This window comes from Pinus tabuliformis, chromosome 3_2 (assembly GCF_031772625.1).
Source record: "Pinus tabuliformis cultivar Carrire ecotype Pingquan chromosome 3_2, CPIR1, whole genome shotgun sequence".
In the NCBI taxonomy this organism is placed as follows: domain Eukaryota; kingdom Viridiplantae; phylum Streptophyta; class Pinopsida; order Pinales; family Pinaceae; genus Pinus; species Pinus tabuliformis.
In genome coordinates this window covers 1,204,661,472-1,204,679,364 of record NC_142302.1, presented here as the reverse complement: position 1 = coordinate 1,204,679,364, position 17,893 = coordinate 1,204,661,472, and positions in this window count along the sequence as shown.

Sequence of the window (17,893 nt, the reverse complement as noted above, 5' to 3'; positions counted from 1 at the left end):
GCAGCTTCAGTTTCAGCAGTTTCCGGCTTCAAACTAGGGCAGTCGATATCTTGCAAACCGTTCGTCGGATTGACTTCATTCCACCACCAAAAGTTGCGGCTTTCAAAGGAGGTAAAGATGAACCTACAGTGCAGTTCCAAAGAGGAGATCTTCTAGGCCACGCAAGTCAATCTTTACTTCTGCAGTTGCAGCTTCAAATTCAACAGCTTCCGGCTTCACATGTGTGAGAGAGGGAGACCCATTTCATCGCAGTAGAGAAGAGACTCATATCTGCACAGTAGAGAGAGAGAGATGTGATGAGATGAGTGAGTCCAAATGAGGAAAATTCATATTATATTTATACACAATGTTGGTGGGTGAATAGATGCGACTGTTGGGCTTCTAAGCCTACATGAGTTGTAGGTCGGCTTGATAATAATTCCATAATCAAAATAAATTCATATCTCCATGAATACTTATCGGAATTGGATGATCTTTATATCAATCCTACACCTCTCGACGAGAGGAATCTAATAAAAATATTATTAGCCATGAATAAGATGACCCACATGAAGTTTTTCCCTGGTTGCCAATTTTAACACTCCCTCTCAACCATGGAGAACTTCATCCGCAATCTGTCTATCGGTCGTTACTATTCATCCATCAAATGCACTGCCTTGTACAGCCTGACCGTTGCCCTGATCTACTCTATTTTGCCTTTCTGCTTTGTCTTGTTCTGCCTTGTTGTTGTGGGGAAAAGTATCCGACTCGGATGACCCTATCCCTACTCTAAGGGTGACAGTCCTTAGCAACAACTAAAAGTAAAGCTATGATATTTTCCTTTATGAAAGTACAGAGAAGGAAGAAAAGATTGACCAACCGATATCCTTCGCTTTTGTCGATCTTGTCTTCTCTCTTCGTCCCTTGCTTCCAGCTCCTTGTTCTCTTGCCGGCCCAGCTACACAAAGATCCTGCACAAACAAGAGAGGGAAACTACAAGAAACATGTACTCATAACTGATGCATGGATTAGAGTGAATCAGATATACAAGTAAATACAATACATCAATGCAATACAAGTATATAGGAGAACATTCAAAGCTTTATTGATAGAAGTAAAAGGGTTCTGAGAAGGTTACAACCATCAATGGCTCCAATCCAGCAGCACCTCCCCAGCAGCAAGAAATCTCCTCTTCACCTCTATAAAAGCAATCACCCAATAACTCTAACTGTAAACCAACAGCACTTCCTTGCTTTGCACAAAATTCCAGCCCCCTTTAGACCTCATGAGAGAGCTCTATATATAGGAGATTTGGAGAAAGGATGAGTCAGCTTGAGGCTGGCATAAAGCTGACTAGTGTCCTCTCCCACTTTAGTTAATCTTCAGTTCTTGAGTCCACTTGGAGAATCTTGCTTCCACTTGGAGATCAAGACCTTCTTACTCATCATAGGGCGAATTCCTTGAACCAAGTGTCAGTTTGGAAGCTTCCTGGGCAGTTGACACCTTGCAGAATGACTGTGCCACTTGGCCAATCTCGCCCAGCGCAGGTAGCCTTCATTGGAGTTGACTTTCAGCGCAGGTACAAGGAGGAGCAGTTGACATTCAGCGCAGTTGCTCAGTGGAGCAGCTGACATGATCCAAAAATAGCCTGTTTTTTAGTGTTTTCAGGTGGAGAACTGATAGGAAGTGCTGTGGTTTGCTGACCTTGTTCTTCTAGGGGTAAGAACAACATGTTTAGGGACTGAGGATCCCTGTAATTATTGACATTTCATGCTCCATGCTGCGAGGCACAAAAATGTCTATAACAGTTGCCCCCTAAAGTATGAGGCCGTTTATCGGGTGAAATGCTTTATCCAGAGGGTCCGAACTTCATTCAAGTGCTGAGAGGTGCCCTGTAATACAATACAATACAATACATTATTTTTCATTCTGTTTTCATGATCTAGCTGAGGCGGGCATTCCCATGCTCAGCTTTATAAATACATTTTGGTACATAGAACAGACGATCGTCTGATGGTAGACTGATAATTCTCTGCTGAAATTATCATCCTTTGAGTAGGATGATCATCTGCTGCAATGATGTACATGACAAATGCTTTATGTCCTGAATATATATCGCAGCCCGGATGGATGAAACTAGATCCGGGGTCTTCAATCTCTTCCGATCTTCACTCGATGTACAAGTCGATCCATGTGAGAATTTCTTGAAGTCGAACATGGAAAGACATCGCTTGATTACCGGTCAATGATGTAAACCGTTAACAAGCGCGAGAGGAATCACCGATAAGGATGATGACCCTCAAGGTACTGCAGTACAATTCACGTGGCGTGAATAAAGGACTTGGCGTCGAACGCCACGCAAGATCTTCTGGTCGAAGGTCATTGATGTATACCTGTCGCCGGAAGTGAGAAACTTGCCATTGAGGCATGCAAGCTTCAAAGTACTGATGGGGTTGTTCCTAGATCAACTTCTTGGATAATGAGCTGAAGTCGACAAGAAGCGATCCGTCAAAGGAGGGCCTTAATGAATCCCACATCAATGACACGGAACGGAGCTAATGATTTTAGTAGAGGTGAAAACAAACTGTGACATATGATTCAGGGTGGCGATCATGAATGGATGAAGGATAATGTATGGCAGTGGATGGGACACGGTTGACACTTTCAAAATGACCTCTCTTGAACATATAACGACACTGATGCGATGGATCGGTAGCATTACCCCAAAAGTGGATGGTTTGGCGAAGACCATGGTGATGAGACCGGTGAATGAAACAACCCAACCCGATGTGGAACGGAGGAAAAGTGTCATGTTCAAGAGCGACTTGCTACCATTAAGCTTTGATGTTCTCCCAATTTTTCCCCAGTCATCTCTGACCAGTACCTCTTTATTTTTGTCAAGCTTGAGGAGGATAACATATGCTTGTTCTATAACCTGCCCTTCGGGCAAGCCCATCGCTATGATTTAACGAGCTTAGCGATAGGGAAACTCGTTCTCGTCTAAAGACAAGTTTGTCGCTATTTAATCATTTTAACGAGTCTAACGACAAGGAAAACTCGGTCCTTTTCATTTTTAGAGAGTCTGAAAAGGTACAGAAAGTTAACTCCATAATTCCTTTTTCGTCATCTAATCCCTTAAGTCCGAAAAAGTATAAAACAATACAGAAGGGATGAATTTTCGATTGCTTTAACGAGCCGAACAAAACAAGCGCTCGATCTTTTTGTGCAATAATCCCTCAGGTCCAAAAAGATTAAAATCTAGAGGAGGGATAGCGTTCCGGTTGTTTAACGAGCTGGAAGGCCAAAACTCGGCAAACTTTTCATATTTTACGAGTCAGTGAAAAGAGCTCAAAGAAGACTCGTCTTTTGAGGAACGAGTGATAAACAGGGATAGCAGCAGATTCCAGGTACAAATTGGAATTTTCCAATCACGGTAGTGTCACAAGGATGGCTAGATGAAATCACTCTTCGCAGATGCTCCTCAAAATGGGTAAACACACATATGGGGGTGAACGACCGGCCAAATGACAGTGGAGGTGATGGATGAAAACACGACCAAGGCTTTTAAGGCTGATAAATTTACGATCGCAATGGTTATTTACCGAGATAGGTTCATTTTTTAATGAGCTTGAACTCTGGTGGAAACTTTTGCTCACACTTTTCTATTTTTTAACGAGCATAAATTCCGTGGTAAAACTGCTCGATTCATGGTCAAATTTGATTTTTTACTTTTACTAGCTTTTCTCTTTTCAAATGTAGTACTTCACCATCAATTGCTGCAACAAATTTTGTTAGAAATGGACAATATTTGCATGAAAATGAGATTATAACCCTGATATTTAACTTTAAACTGTGTAAAAAGTCATAAAAAGGTGTTTTTACCTCTCATTTACCATTTCATTTGCATTTTGCTTGTTGGAGCTCTGGAGGTGCCTCTTCTTCCTTGATTTTCACCAGCTGATTTCGGGAGATTCTGTGGACGATTTTCGGCGCCGTTTGGACCAGGTAGGAGCTAAACCTTAGCCCTTCACTTTCATGGTTTCCTTTTTCAGTTTCATGCACATTTTTCAGGGTTTCTGAGCCTCAGGGGTTTCATCAAGGCGCCCTGGCATCAGCGCAGGTTCTCCTTTCGAAACTTGCGCTGTATTTCAGGTGGTCTTAAGGCAGACTGCGCCTCAGCGCAAGGGAGAGACTCTCTGCCTGCGCTGGGCCTAGAAAAACTGATCCTGCATGTGATTTTTGATGATTTTTCGCCAGTTTTTCATCAAAATTAGGAACTTACTCCTTCTCTTGTTTGCTTGCAGGGAACTTTGAACAAAATGTCCCTTACATGGCGAGAACGAGAACATGAAGCAGAGGACATGGTTGCACTCCATGACCCGGTCACGGTGAACGCGCTTCGGAACTGTGGCCTACTGAAGTTCTTCCGTATCTCTAGCATGAGAGCACAGATTTCTTTACTGCAGTATATGCTTGATGCTTGGGATCCTGTTAACCAAGTATTCCAGATTAGGGGGAAAACCATCCCCTTGACCATAGAGGACATGTACTTCTTGACTGGGTTGTCAAGGCGGGGTGCCCCCCTTTCTTTGTCAGGTACGGCTCGAGGGACTAATTCCACCAGAGACTATATCCGTCAGTATTGCCGGGAAGGTTCACAGCCGAGCAAAGACGGCAAGATCAATATCCGTGACATCACTGACAGGTCTCTTAGATCCATTCTGTTTACCATTGGTAGGATGGCCGGTAGCGCAGCTTTACATGTTGCCAACAGATCTTATATGAAGCACGCCTTGGAGTGTCTCCAACCGAAAGTGTTTAACTGGTGTGATGCAGTACTTGTTCAGATGAAAAGTCAATTGACCAAGGTAAAGGACGGGAAGCTGAAGAACTTTGGATTTGGTTCTATTCTGACTGCCTTTGCCTTGGAGAAAATCCCACTGATGCAGCCTCAGTACATCATACTTGAATTGCCTTCTCCGACCGAGCCACGCATGTAGAGGTGGGTTGACCACATGTCCCGACATGCTGGTCAACCTCAGATTACTTTTACTGAGGCCTTCTTTAGGTGGTTCGAGCGTCAGGAGATGGTGTTTTCTGAGTATCCATATGTGGGTATGGACTACCGAGGTGATCCGGACTTGGCGCTACCGGATGGCGAGCAATGGGGCGCTATTGGTAAAATCTCTGACCATGTTACTGTTTATTGTTTTTACTCATGATGTTATTGTGCAAAACTGATCAAACTCTTGGGTGCATGCAGATGTTGGTCCTATTCGTTCAGCAGCTCGTCCACGATCGCCAGTTGCTGCCCCAGCAGCAGAGCCTGCTAGGCGAGTTGTCATTCGCGACCTTGGTGATACTGAAATACTTGCAGCTGTGCAGGAGCAGGTCGAGAGCCTTACTCGTGGTCTTCCGGATGTACAGATTGACGAGTTACCTTTACAGTTGCAGCGGCACACTATTGGCGTGCCTAGACGATGGACTCGTCTCTTGCGCATGATTGCACAGACCGTGACGTACTTTCATGAGCACCACTAGGCTAGGGTGCCCCCTAGCATCTTTTTGAGTTCTAGGTCATACGACCAATTTTGTTTTGATTACAGCACATCATGTACAAACTATAAACAGCTTTATATATTTTGATTTTCGGGGTTTATTATGGTTTATTTGTGATCCACTTGCATTAGCACCGATGCATCTCTTTTTATATATGTCGTAAATGTCTATCTAATACATAGTTTGCTAATGAATCTGTTAATGTGTTCAAATTTCTGGAAATATGTTGGTATTGAATTGAATCAAACTCTCTTTCCAAAATCTTAACCCTTAGAAACATTCGATAAATAGCTGGATTGCGGACTGAATATATACCAGTGAGTTGTAGTATCACAAGCTGTGAGTCTAGCCTAACAATTAGTCGGCGTATACCATGAGCGATGGTATCAGAGAGGAGTTCAATCAACGCGCTATACTCAGCGATGTTGTTCGTTGACTGTCCAATGCACACACCTTTGAAACTCACTAACTCGCCGCTTGGATCAAAAATGGCCCAGGCTGCGGAGGACAAATTCCGCGTACTACGACTCGCTCCGTCGGCATATCCCACATATGTCTCAGAATAATTCGACATCTGCAACAAACGAGAAGGGTGGATTACTAAACCGAAATAAACACTTTAGCGAAAACAAAATACAACAAAAGCACTCAGGTTACTATTCAGGCATAGTAACGCTTGAGGAACAACCCGTTGCGGGGTTGCGCCAGTGGTATCCCGTCATAATCCATTAACTCGTAGGCTCCTTTTGCTAACACCCTTTTAACAATATAGGGACCCATCCATAAGGACTTAAATTTTCCTGCTCCTAATTTGTCGGATTCTTGGTCGTAAAGCAAAACCAAGTCACCCTCAGAGAAGATACGAGGTTTGACATTCTTGTCGAACTGCGCCTTGACTCGTTTCTTATGGGCTTCGTTCGCCAAAGCGCCGTCATGACGGTTTTCATCCAACTGGATCAATTCCAAGAAACGAGCCTCTTCTTCTGAGGTTCCGGGGAGGAGGTCAATTGCGAGTTTAAGAGATGAAATTTCGCACTGGATCGGTAAGACTGCCTCCAGGCCATACACCAATTGGAATGGTGTGAACCCAGTGGCGTTTTTTACCGAGGTTCGGTAAGCCCACAATGCTGAGTACAGGAGTAGGTGCCATCTTCTTTTGTGAACCCCGATCATCCTTTGCAACATACGCTTCAGGACCTTGTTGATTGCCTCAACTTGTCCGTTGGCTTGTGGATAATATGGGGTAGAGCTGTCGTGAGATAGCCCTAGTTTGGCAGCTAATTCAACCATCATGTGATTGCGAAAATGCGATCCATGATCTGTCACTATAGCCTGCGGAATGCCGAACCTGGCGACTACATGATTAAAAAAGAAAAGGGCAGCTGTTTCACCAGTGTTATCCAATGTAGGCATCTCCTCGGCCCATTTGGTAAAATAGTCAATAGCGACTATAATATACCCATGCCCCCCGGTCGAGGTGGGGTTACATTGCATGAAATCGATGCCCCACTTGGCGAAAGGCCCAACAGCGACTATAGGCCGTAAAGGTGCGGGCGGTCTCCTGGTTTTGCTATCAAAGATCTGACACGCATGGCAACTTCTGACAGCTATTATGCAATCTTTAAACATAGTTGGCCAGAAATATCCTGCTCGTAAGATTCTTTGTGCTGTTGCATATCCAGATTGATGCCCCCCACACGCGCCTGAATGACAATCATTCAGGGCTTTCTCGGCCTCCTCATGGGTAAGGCACCTCCTCAGAACCGTATCGACACCACGACGGTAAAGTGTATCACCGACGATCATGTAGTCTTTAGATTGGTATCGTATACGTTTCCGTTCCGAGTGTGAGGTATTAGGCCTAAACTTTTGGGTTTGGAGATATACAATGATGTCTCCATACCACTCATCGCTTACTGATATCAGAAACAAATTTTCATCCACGATTGACTCTTCTGATGTTTCATCGTTGGACGACGATGGGAGATCGCACAATAATTCCGCGAAAACTAGAGCTTTCTTCGATTTGGATTTTACAAAATCCAGATCAAACTCTTGAAGGATTGCTATCCACTTCGAATATTTGCCCCCAAGAAACTGTCGCGACAGTATATACGTCATGGGGTTGCAATCTGACAGAATGATAGTTTTCCTAAAGAGGACATAATGTCGAAACCTTTGAATCGCTTGAACAGCAGCAAGCGCTAGTTTTTGAACATAGGAATATTTACTTTCTGTGTCATTTAAGTTTTTACTTAAATAATAAATAGGATGTTCAATTCCATCGACTTCTTGCACTAAGACCATCGCAATGGTCGTATCTGCTGCAGCTAGATACAGGTTAAAATCTCTTTGATAGTCCGGGGCGTACATTAATGATGCCCTTACTAGAGAATCTTTCAGAGCGTCAAAGGAAGCTTGCGCAACCTGGTCCCAGACGAAAGGTACATCCTTTTTCAAAAGACGAGTATAACCTTTGGCAAGTTCTGCGTAATTTGGAATGAACCTCCTCAGAAAGTTTGCTTTCCCTTGGAGTTTCTGAATCTGGAGCAAATTTGAAGGTGGAGGCAAATTAATGATTGCCTGAACCTTACAGGGGTCGAGACGAATCCCATCCTTAGAGACTACAAAGCCAAGTAAACGACCAGAACCGACGCAAAACACACACTTGTGCGGATTGAGTCTTATCTTGTAGTGTCGGCAACGTAGAAATATTGCTCTCAAATGCCGCGGATGATCAGTCCGCTTCCGCGAATGAGCCGGAAGATCGTCGAGGTAAGGTTGAACGATGTTCTTGATGTCATGGAAAGCATAATTCATTGCCCTCTGAAACGTCGCCCCTGCGTTCTTTAAACCAAAGGGTAATTTTCGATAAGCGAATGTGCCCCACGGACAAATAAATGCAGTCTTAGACTGGTCTTGTGGGCGGATATTTATTTGATTATACCCGGAAAATCCATCCATAAAGGAAAAGATTTCACATCCGGCGCATTCATCAATTATCTGGTCGATGAAGGGTGTAGGGTAGTTGTCCTTTGGACAAGCTTGGTTTACATCCCTATAGTCGACGCACACTCTTATCGTCCCTTGTTTTTTCATAACAGGGACAATATTCGATACCCAATCGGTTAGAGGAACCGGGTAGATGAATCCAGCATGGAGAAGTTTTTCAACTTCTGCCTTAATGGCAGCGGCTTTCTTGGGGTGCACCTGCCGAAGCCGTTGTCTTACTGGTTTGACATCAGGATACATTTTAATCTCATGTTCAACTATGCTCGAGTCAATGCCTGGCATTTCATCATATGACCATGCAAAGACATCTCTAAATTCGCGAAAGAGAGCACCATATATTTCCAGTTCTGAAGGGGAACAACTTTTGCCGACATGAATATTCTCTACAACATCAGATTTTGTCGAGATGTTTACGGCTACGGTCTCTTCAATATTGGATAGGTTTCGCTCTGAATCCACCGTATTTACAGTGTTTGTTAGGAATTCAAACACTGAAGGGTGATATAGGTCGTGTTGAGTTTCTTCTTCACACTCTGGAAGAAGGGAACGATGGTGGTGATCATTCCATGGTGCCCCCTCAATCATCATTGATTGTAAGATTCCTTCGTCAGTCCCATGAACTTTTGACCATGGATCTAATGGGGTACCATATTCTCCAGACCTATCTACCCAAACGCTTGACGAGCGTTGATTTGGGCTCGCCTCCCATGCCTGAAATATTGATTGCTACAATATTTCTATAGGGCTAGGTGGCAACACCACTTGACAATCCATGACGACTTTGTCTCCTGCGACCTTTGAAGAAGATACCATGTTGCATGTTGCTACAAACGGGATATTCCCTACATGGAAAGGAGGTGGCAACGCGAAAGTTCCCATCATTGTGGGATCTTTTAGCAAGCCTACTCCGATATCTTGTATTGAATGGTCGCTCCCATGGATCAGGGGAATGCTTCCAGTAACTTGTGAACCATTAGGGAGGAAATTCTGCTGGTCGACGACCGTAATCCCTCCTTCAAACGGGAATGCGATCTTCCTAAAATATGTCGACACTACAGCTGCCATGGCATATATCCATGGTCTTCCCAGTAGGATGTTATAGTCAAGATTGCCATCAATGACTTCAACATCAATTTCCACTGTTTTTCCTCCTAGTTCAACCTTAAAGTTATTTAGGATACCGTACGGAGTGTACGTCCTACCGTCAAATGCTTTCAATGTCGTCGAAGATCGCGACAAGGTTGGAGATCCAAGAGTTTTCCAGCAACTCATCGACATGATACATGTCGATGCTCCCTCATCAATAATTGTTCTATGAACAGTTTTGTTGAGTGCTTTCACTTGAATAAGGAAAGCTAGTTGCGCTGGTAACTGAGGATCATATCCTTTGTGATCAAAGGATACAAGATTGGAATCTTTAGGATCCACTCCACCAATTGCTGATAACAATGCCTGCCTTTGGGATGGACAATTTTGCAGTACCTCAAGAGTCGACATAGCAGATGGCGATTGGGCCAAATCTTCTACTATGTTATAATGCTGCGCCGCTCTGGCACGAGGATTAAATGACAACTTGTGTACTACTCCCTTAGGTGGCTTTATTGTTAATTCATGCGTGAGGGGGGGTACAACTTCTACCGAAGTTGTTGTCGAACTACTAGGTTGATCTTTCCCTTTGTCGTTCGACACCGGCGGATTCCCATAATCTTTATTCCTGGTCGAGATCAAAGCATCATTTTGCTTAGAAACCGACAACATAAGCACTTGAGACGGGGAAGCATTTCCACTATCAACCATATTTTGACCTGGGTTGGGGAATGGATCAGTCAACACAGCTGAAGTTTGGGAACTTTTAAAGAACCTCTTTAACTCAGCTTTGAACGGACAGTTCTTTGTCGAATGATTTTCATCGCATATCTGACATGGATAAAATTGTTTCCCTTGCCCAGGAGGGTTTGAAGAAGTTTTTTGAGGGGATGACTCACCCTGTTTCTTCTTCTTCCCTTTGTTTTGTTTCTTCTTGCTCCCTGGTTGATTGGAGTTTTTGCCTTTATCCGTAGATACAGCATTTACCTCCGAAGCAAGAATCTCTTGATTTGCTTTTTGATTCGAAGTCTTACGGGCTTTCTTATTTGAATCCCTTGTCGACTTAGCGTTTGCAGTTCCAATCACGCCATCACCGGCATGAGAGTCACTATTTGATCCGGGAGGAGGAGGGATTGAAAATTCCGGTCTGGGGGCGTCAGGTATCTTATCATAGAGCGTGCCCGACTGAGTATATACTAAGTCCAAATATTGAGCACGAGCAATAACCTGCTCCTCTGTTACGACGCCTCCCTTGGCCACATCTTCTGTTATAGCAGGAAGAAGTGACTTTATAAACCACTCAGCTAATAGCTGATCTGGAACATAGGTATTTACCATTCTGCGACGACGACGCCACTCATGTATATGATCTGATATATGTGTGGCCGTTGTCTGCTTGAAATTGGTCAAGATCTCTGTTCCAGTTTCGTACCTTATAGGTAACTGAAAGTGTGTTAAGAAAGTCGTGGCTAGGGAACTAAAATTGTCGAAAGAGGCTCTAGGTAATTCAATATACCATTTAGCCGCCGGACCAGTCAATTTCCTCTGGAAAAGGTGAAGCCTTATCGAATCATCATTCAAGGTATTCGACGAACACCACAGATGGAATGTCATCACATGATTCGACGGATCTTCGCCAGGATTTCCATTGAATTTAGGAATGTCCGAAGGAAGTTTGTGAGGAATCGCTGGCCACCAATGGGCATAGGCGATTGGATCGTTCGTTAATCGATGTAAATCTGGTAATTCTAGGGTCGCCACGAATGGCAACTGCTGATTCAGGTTTGGCGAGGCGTACCCAGGATACGATGGAATCGCCTGAGCAGTAGGCCTTTGCATACCAGCATAATGCAACTGATGTTAATATGACTGATACGGCTGGTGGGCTTGGCCACTGTAAAGTGGTTGATTTAACCCGTTCTGAATATAGGGTTGCCCACTATTCGCAAAGATCTGTTGCTCAGATCCCTGGTATACCTGTTGAAACTGAGGTTGTTGGTATTGCACCATCCATGGTTGTGAAGCCATGTTTTGCTGTGCGACACTAACCGACAGACCAAGATTCGGGGTTATGGTTCCCGTTTGTATCTGTGTCGTCCCGGCAGTTGGCGATTGTGGTTGTGTTGCAGGGTCAATGGGCTGTTGCATTACAACTTGGGGTTGACATACAACAGGCATCGATTGAACTTGCGACACGGTTACAATTGCTGGCGTCGTCGGGATACTAGACACAGGTACACACTGTTGCATGGAATATACAACTCTTGGTTGTTGGGGTAACATAGGTACCCAACCATTCGTCGTTACTTCAGTCAAACCTGAATGTTGTTGAAAACTGCCGTATGGGTATCCCCCGGAAGGGGGGGAAGTGAAAGGGCATATTGCCCCCCATACGGTAACAATCCGGAGCTCAAGGGTATAGATTGCCTTTGAGGACTGGATGGCCCAAACTGATTTCCAAAGGGATCAATTTGTCTAGTTTCAACATAAGAATTACCGGGTATTATACCGGAAGAACAAACTGGAACAGACCAAGTTGTCGTAATAGTCCCTGGGTGGACTCCTTCTAGCTGATGAGAGCTAGTCGGGACAGCTGGTATGCCGGCAAACATCGTTGGATTGACAGCAGGAGCTTCTGCTGTCGCTGTGTCATTTGGCACAGTCCTAGATGTCGACGGTTGCTCAGACATTTTAAGTTTATCCAATAAACTGCCTAACGATTCTACAGGAACTTCCTGTGGCGATGGACAAACTTCTGACGCAGAAGGAAAAAGAGCGGTGCCTGCTCCAAAATGAGTTGGAGTATTTGCTTGCTGGTCCTCTACGATTTCCTCTATTGCGATCAGACCAGGAGGAAGAGGAAGACCGTCAGGTCCGTAAAAGATTTCTGGTGCCGAAGAAGGGGTTGCTTCGATAGCGACAGTTGTTTGAACAACAAGACTCTGTGGACCGGTTTCAAATGGAACTGGTTCAGTTATGCAAGTACTTGTCTTCAGACTAGGATCAGTACAACTGTCCCTCTGTTGCTGTTGAACTTCTTCAATAGAGGCAGGGATTCCAGAAATATCAGGAGTGACCAGAATCTCAGATGTTGTCGGAACTGTTGTTCTAACTTTAATGGGAGATTTTGACCCGGTCAAGCGAGTTCGCTTTGTCCGTACTATTCTCGATTCTGGAGACAAAGACGGTTGACTCGCGAGTCTCCTCGAACGACGGAGTTTTAATTGACTTTCCTCCACGGTTGCGGATTACTTGATCAACTAAAATACAAAAAGGGGAATTATGTTTCCGTATTGAATGAATTTTATTAGACGCTTTTAGACACAACTTTGCTTTTTCATGTTTTAAGAGTCGAGAAAAAGCTAAAGATGACTCTAGTCGCCTTCGATGTATTAACGAGCCCGAAGTGACAAATGCTCGGTTGGACCTTTTCAGTTATAGAGTTTGAAAAGGGCCAAAAGAAACTGCTCTGGAGATCTAGGCAGAGGGTGTGCCAAACCTTTCGCGAAACCACAGAATACGTTTTACGGTACGGGTGGTCGATCTTCGTGAATGCTGTGTTCACTGCATCGCGATCAGTAGGGCGGCCGACACGGCTTCCTAAGGATAAAGGATAAATGCCTATAGGGGTCTCCCAATATACGCGACGGTACGCGGGAGCACAAGTCCGTATTAGTGTTATCGCCCCTCAGGAGGAATCACCCACCTTCGTAGAGATCGACAATCACTACGTTTAACGACGCCGGAACACGTCTCTACCTAGACCTCTATTGTGAGCGTTATGTTACAATGCGTTTTTAGATTCATTCAATATATTTTAAGTTGATCTTGTTTAGCAGTTTGTCTTTCAGGATCACCACGAGATGTATTGCTACAAATTCCTAAATGCAGCTAAAAATGATAAGCAAGCTTTACAATCTTTTTAGCTTTGAAAATCCTAACTACTGAGGGGAGAGAAAAACATTATCTTTCCACACAGAGCACAAAGCACAAACTAATGCACTTTCTCCTAGATCAATCACGCAAACTTATCAAAATATGCAAATGCAAGATGCATGTATTTCTTTTCTTTTCCTTTAATGTTGATGTAGACAAAAGGAAATTGTCGTGTAATTTTTGAATTCAATTTGAAGCGTAAACAAACAAGTTTTGTCTAAAATGAAAAGACGCCTTACAGGTACTTGTTTCGACACTAAAAATGTATGAATTCAAACCATAAGATGAAAAACAAACAAACTCAAACAGCCATGAACAGTAATAAAACTAGCTCTTAAGATCATAAAGACACTTTTACAGTTCAGGATCTAAGAGGCCACAGCTATACTGGTTCGCTTTTCACAATGGGAAACTGTGACTGAAACAAGAAATACTGAAAGAACAATCACAGTTTCATCACACAACTGAGGCGGAATAATGTCAAGGAAAGTTGGTTTACAGCAAGTACAATGACAAGCAATCAGCAGCAAAACAACAGTGAAAACAGGGCTAAGACACTGTGGGAAACCTCAAGAAGACATAGCCTAACTGGATCAGTGCAGGCTCTGGTCTGTCAAATTGACTCTCAGCGCAGTTCCCGAAGGGAGTACCTGCGCTGGAATGCAGACTGCCTGTGGACAGCCTGCACTGAGACACGAGAGTCGCGTTTACAAGGATTTCCGGGTCATAAAAAGCTCAAAAATTCACTGTTTTTGCTGAAATAAAAAGCTATAGGTCAAGTACGAGCTAAGGGATGATCAAGAGGATGAAAAGCTATCACAAAGAGTACAAGAGTCTTTTGTAGATCAGCTCTTCAAATCATGAATCTGCTCAAAATGAGCAAGAGTAGCAGCCCCTCTACTTCGCTTTTGATATAGTCAAAAGCTTTTCGATTCGGTACTCTTTGGTTCAGGAAATGAATAGCAAAGATACTACAAACACCAACAAGATACTAGGCTCCCCAGCGGAGTCGCCAGTTTGTTGTGGGGAAAAGTATCCGACTCGGATGACCCTATCCCTACTCTAAGGGTGACAGTCCTTAGCAACAACTGAAAGTAAAGCTATGATATTTTCCTTTATGAAAGTACAGAGAAGGAAGAAAAGATTGACCAACCGATATCCTTCGCTTTTGTCGATCTTGTCTTCTCTCTTCGTCCCTTGCTTCCAGCTCCTTGTTCTCTTGCCGGCCCAGCTACACAAAGATCCTGCACAAACAAGAGAGGGAAACTACAAGAAACATGTACTCATAACTGATGCATGGATTAGAGTGAATCAGATATACAAGTAAATACAATACATCAATGCAATACAAGTATATAGGAGAACATTCAAAGCTTTATTGATAGAAGTAAAAGGGTTCTGAGAAGGTTACAACCATCAATGGCTCCAATCCAGCAGCACCTCCCCAGCAGCAAGAAATCTCCTCTTCACCTCTATAAAAGCAATCACCCAATAACACTAACTGTAAACCAACAGCACTTCCTTGCTTTGCACAAAATTCCAGCCCCTTTAGACCTCATGAGAGAGCTCTATATATAGGAGATTTGGAGAAAGGATGAGTCAGCTTGAGGCTGGCATAAAGCTGACTAGTGTCCTCTCCCACTTTAGTTAATCTTCAGTTCTTGAGTCCACTTGGAGAATCTTGCTTCCACTTGGAGATCAAGACCTTCTTACTCATCATAGGGCGAATTCCTTGAACCAAGTGTCAGTTTGGAAGCTTCCTGGGCAGTTGACACCTTGCAGAATGACTGTGCCACTTGGCCAATCTCGCCCAGCGCAGGTAGCCTTCATTGGAGTTGACTTTCAGCACAGGTACAAGGAGGAGCAGTTGACATTCAGCGCAGTTGCTCAGTGGAGCAGCTGACATGATCCAAAAATAGCCTGTTTTTGAGTGTTTTCAGGTGGAGAACTGATAGGAAGTGTTGTGGTTTGCTGACCTTGTTCTTCTAGCGGTAAGAACAACATGTTTAGGGTGTAGGAATTTACAGGGTAAGTTCCTCAGAAAGAATACCAAGAGGACACCGCTCACAACCAGATCTCAAATCAATACACCAGTATTTTTGACGTGGTTAAAACCCTCAGAGTGCAAGGAGGGAAACAGTCCACGGCCTGTCCCAACGTGGGTACAGACAATTTATTAATCAAAGAATGAAAATTTACATAAGCTTCTCTCATGCACGGATTACCCGAACAATGACCCTCCATGCGCTTTAAATAGAACTCATGGACCAATCGGGTGTCAAGCCACGGATCAAGTGTCGGTAATACCGAGGTGAGAGTGAACCGTCGGATCACTACATATCGTGACCGTCGGATTGTAAGTTACAAAATGTACAACGGTAAAGAAACACACTTTACCTAACTCTATACCTAACTCTAAACTAGACCAAGTTGAACTTAACTATATCCTATGTGTCGGAATATCCTAACATCCCCCCTTAAGAACAACTTGGGATAGGATTGAAGGATTTACAAATATGACACAATAGGAGAAGGAAGGAGGCACTAGAGCCTATCCCCCTTAGTGACAACTTCCTGAACTCCAAGCATATATCGAAGTTTAGTGAACTTCGCCTCTGTGAGAGCCTTTGTGAAGATGTCTGCAACCTGATCATCTGTTGGACAATATTGCACTTCAAGAACATGGTCATGAATGAGCTTTCTGATGAAGTGCATGTGTAGTTCAATGTGTTTGCTGCGCTGATGCTGGACTGGATCTTTGCATAGCTGAATGGCACTTTGATTATCACACCAAAGTGTGGTTGGATGCTGCTGCTCAAAGCCAAACTCTGATAGGATCTGACGAAGCCACAAGGCTTCCTTACTAGCTTCCACGGCACCACGATACTCTGCTTCTGCTGACGAAAGAGAAATGGCAGCCTGTTTCTTACAAGCCCATGTAATAGGTCCTGAACCAAGAGTGAAGACATAACCGGCAGTAGACTTCCGATCATCAGGGTCACCAGCCCAATCAGAATCAGTGAAACCAACTAACAGAGGAGCTGCTTTGGCACTGTAATGAATCCCAAACTGTACTGTACCTCGAACATAACGAAGTATTCTTTTAGCTGCTTTCCAATGACTTTCACGGGGGTTTTGCATAAAACGAGCAACAAGGCCAACAGCAAAGGAAAGATCAGGACGAGTATGGGTTAAATACAAGAGTTTTCCTACAAGTTGACGGTATAAGGTAGCATCAACTTCAGGAGAAGTACAAGAGACTGAAAGTTTGACTCCAGACTGAAAGGGAGAAGGGGCTGGCTTACAGTCTTCCATGTGAAAATGACGAAGAATATCACAAGCATACTTGGACTGGGAAAGGGAAATACCTTCCTTGGATTGCAAGACTTGAAGACCGAGAAAATAGTGTAAGTGTCCTAAGTCTGTCATTTCAAATTTCTTTTTAAGGCTGGACTTCACATGGTTTATAAGGTTGGGATCACTACCAGTAAGGATAAGATCATCAACATAAAGAACAAGGATGATAAGAGAGTCACCCACTTTCTTGGTGTAGACAGTATTGTCAGAATGACACCTAGAAAAGCCAGATTCTAAAAGAAAGCTATCCATTTTGGCATACCAAGCCCGAGGAGCTTGCTTGAGACCATAAAGGGATTTCTTAAGTCGACACACAAGGCTGGAGTCTGTTTGTATGAAGCCAATGGGTTGTTCCATATAGATTTCTTCCTGCAAGTCCCCATGCAAGAAGGCAGATTTAACATCCATTTGATGGACTTCCCATTTTAAAGAGGCAGCAAGGGAAAGAACAAGGCGGATAGAGTTCATTTTGGCAACAGGGGCGAAGGTTTCAGTGTAGTCAATGCCTTCAACCTGTGAAAAGCCCTTAGCAACTAGACGAGCCTTATGTTTATCAACTTTCCCATCTGGTCCATACTTGGTTCTGTAAACCCATTTGCATCTAACAAGTTTGCGTCCCTTTGGTAGAGGAACAAGATCCCATGTATCATTTGTCATCAATGAATGATATTCTTCATTCATAGCTGCTTCCCAATGTGGATGGCCTGAAGCTTCTGCAAAAGTGTCAGGATCATGATTTACTGGAGCTTGAGCCAGTAAAGAAGAGGCTCTTTCAAACTGAGAACGTGTACGTCGCTGATCTGTAGGATCACCGGCAAGATCACCTGCTGCATCCCGAGTAGCACGGACCCATCTTGGAAGTTGAGGATCCTGAGAAGGTGGGGGAGGATTATCATCCTCGCTTTCATCATCAGAAGAAGAAATGTTTTCAAAGATAGAAGAGATAGGAAGAGGTGGCACATCC